The sequence below is a fragment of the Zingiber officinale genome, chromosome 6B (assembly GCF_018446385.1).
Source record: "Zingiber officinale cultivar Zhangliang chromosome 6B, Zo_v1.1, whole genome shotgun sequence".
In the NCBI taxonomy this organism is placed as follows: domain Eukaryota; kingdom Viridiplantae; phylum Streptophyta; class Magnoliopsida; order Zingiberales; family Zingiberaceae; genus Zingiber; species Zingiber officinale.
The window spans coordinates 64,827,064-64,830,471 of NC_055996.1; the positions used below are offsets into that span (position 1 = coordinate 64,827,064).

The 3,408-nt window shown below is 37.2% G+C and overlaps 1 non-coding gene across 1 annotated transcript; it reads left to right on the forward strand.

Moving 5' to 3' along the window:
• The first annotated feature begins 258 nt into the window (after positions 1-258).
• On the forward strand, positions 259-364 carry LOC121993372. The gene has a single exon (XR_006115231.1). It is a non-coding gene; the product is annotated as a small nucleolar RNA R71 (small nucleolar RNA).
• The last annotated feature ends 3,044 nt before the right edge of the window (positions 365-3,408 follow it).

Consider the following 3,408-nt stretch of genomic DNA (forward strand, 5'->3'; position numbering starts at 1 on the left):
TAAATTTTAAATGGTTAAACTGCATTTTGTTTGGGAGGCTCTTTTGCTTTTATGGCTTGCACTTCTGAAGTTCTCGGGGAAAATTCCATCCAACTTCTATTTGACCATTCTTGGAGATTCAATGTTATTTGATCAATTAATGTATATGCTTCATCCACACTTTTGTTCATAAAAGAAACTCCAGTTGATGAATCCAATAAATACTTATTTGAGAAAGAAATTCTCCTATTGAATATATGCAGAGTCAGCCATTTTTTCAAGCCATGATAAGGGCACTATCTTTGTAGACTCTTGAATCTATCCCATGCTTCAAATAATGACTCTCTATCTGCCTGAGCAAAATTTGTAATGCAATTCCTCATATACACTGTTCTGCTTGGAGGGAAAAAATGATTTAGAAATTGTTGCTCCAATTATTCCCAACTTGTAATTCTTTGAGGGCAGAGCGAATATAACCAAGTCATTGCTTTATCCTTAATACTGAAAGGAAATACCATCAATTGAATTGCATCCACTAACACTCCTTCACAGTTCACCGTATCACAAAGCTTTAGAAATGTCTCACGGTGTAGATAAGGGCTTTATGATACTTCTTCTCTAAATTTATGACCTTGTATCATAGCAATTAACTCTGGGTCTAATTGGAAACTTTCTGCTTCAATATAAGGTTGCACAATGGGAGACATAAATCTAGCAGAAATGGGTATAGAAAAGTCTCTTAAAGACCTATATGACATGTTAGTGCTCATGGTATCTAAAAAATATTATGAGAAAAAATAAAAATGAAGAATTAAAGGCAAGAAAAAAATATAGAATTTAAATTGCAGGAACGAAAAGTGCAAAAATTAAGGGAAGAAAAAAAATAAATTGAACTAAAAGCTAATAACAAGAAAAGTAAATGTAGAAATAAAAACAGGCAAATAAATAAAAAAACCTATTAACAAGTATAGAATAACTCATATGTTAATCAGCTAATGTTAATTGAAAATAGTCCCTGATAACTGTGCCAAAAACTTGTTACGTCACCGCAAGTGCACGGTTATGTCATCAATAATACAAAAGATATCGAATCCACAAGGATTGTTGATTAAGCACTAGTTAACTTTGCACGGTGAGCTATTTAGACAATCGAAGGTTAATTGGAAAAGAGAGAAAGAAGAAAAGAGAGAATGTAAAGAATAGAGAAAGAGGGAGAGTTGGATTTGGGGATGGATAGATACTAGGATTTCGAATTCACTATGATGCTAGTTAATGACCCTATGCATTATTCATCTCCTTACCTCCATTCTTATGCACATGTAGAAAGTTACCAGCTATCCCCTGTAGTGGACAATCGGCAGGGTAGTTAGATCAACATCCCTTGCAATTAAATAGGAATGATTCCTATGATGTCCGTTAGCGGGATCTGCTTGTCACTAGTGTCCCTTGGTCATACAACATAGGAACACATGCACTACTTAATAAACATAGATATGAGGATTACAATTGACTATGACTACCTACTTCTTGTAGAGAATTGCTTCTCCTTTCAAGTTGATACCCCAGATGTTCGTTAGCGGGATCTGCCTATCACTAGCGTCCCTCGGTCATACGATCTATGGTATCTTTCTACGGGATCCACAATCAAGCCACATCTAGAGGCTTGCACCATTCACACACTTCATCAAACACATAGAAGGCACAACACAAATAAAATATGACATAACACTTCATTGAATAAGGAAATATCCAAATACATAGTTCATACATCCATAATCACATCATAGTTACTTCCTACATCCTAGATCTAGAGATACTCCATTACAAGAGAATACAACCAAGAAACAAGAAGTAAAGCAATCTACAATTCAAAATATAAAGAGAAGAGAAGAGAAAGCTTATCCATGTAGCACCGGTCTTCTTGGATTCAATCCTCACTCCAAAGGTAGACGGATCAGTGAAGATAGAAGAACTAGGGTTCCCCCAAGAGGGAGAACCCTTCTCCGAGGAATGCGGGTGAGCCCCAAGCCAAAGATCCATGAAAAGGGGAGAAAAACTTCTTTTATAGCACTTTGCATAGCCCTTGAACAAGTCGTGACACGGCTGTGTGAATCCACAAGGCCATGTGCTGCCTTGGCTCTGGTCTGATGGCACGGTCGTGTGGTTCACACGCCCCAAGCCTTCTTCTTCTCTGGGAATGTGACACGGCCGTGTGGTCCACATGGCCAAAGACTCTCTGGGAATGTGACACGCTCATGTGGTCCACACGGTCAAAGGATTCTTCTTCTCTGGGAATATGACATGGTCGTGTGGTCCACACAACCATGACTTGACCCTTGCATGACCCCTAACATACCTCTACATAGCTATGTCTCATTGCAACATCTTTTAGACCATCAAGATGGGGTTTTTCTGGTTGAAGTCTTTAGAAAAGTTTTAGATCTTGAAGTTATCTACATTTTGATATAAAGAACAGCCCATAACTCCAACCGAGCATAACGTTATGGCAATTTTAATTTCAGTCTGCAGTACTAAAAATTCTACATGGCCTTCACACAGCCATGTAGATTCCACACGGCCTCCACACAACACCCACATGGCCTCCAAATGGCCGTGTGGATTCCACATGACCAGAAGATGGAAAAACTTAATTTTCGCATTCCCGTGTGAGTTCTGCACAACCCAGAGACTTTGGAAGCTCTAGACTCCATTTAAGCATCGTTTTTGCTCCAAATCGCGTCCTATCAATCAAAACAAGCAAAGAATAGATCTCTGATCAAAAGGAGTAGAAATATGACATTATAATAAAATAGGGTGCAATAAACATAGATTATGATAATGAAATATAAGTAGATGTACGTTAAAATATATATGCATAAAAGTATATATAATCTACGCATATTAGTGGTGTATTGCTTGGCTTGCACCCCAGTGTCCCGGTTTCTTCCAATAGATCTAAAATGTACTTTCTTTGAGAAACAGGTATACCATTTTTGCTCCTACCAATTTCCATTCCCAAAAAGTATTTCAGTTCTCCGAGATCTTTAACTTCAAAATCCTTTGTCTTCATGATCTTAATATTCTTCATTTCCTTGTTGTCATTTCCAGTAATTATGATATCATCATCATACACTATAAGAACAGTAATTTTTCCTTCGTAAGAATGTTTAAAAAAGAGTGTATGATCAGCTTGTCCCTGCATATATCCAAGTTTCTTGATAACATTAGAGAATCTGTCAAACCAAGAACGTGGAGACTGTTTCAAACCATAGATAGACTTGTTGAGTTTGCAAATAGTTTGATTTCCCAGTCTTTCTTCAAATTATGGGGGTTGACTCATATGGACTTCCTCTTCAAGTTCACCATTTAAGAATGTATTTTTTTATGTCAAGTTGATGTAGTGGCCAATCAAGATTTGTTGCCAATGAT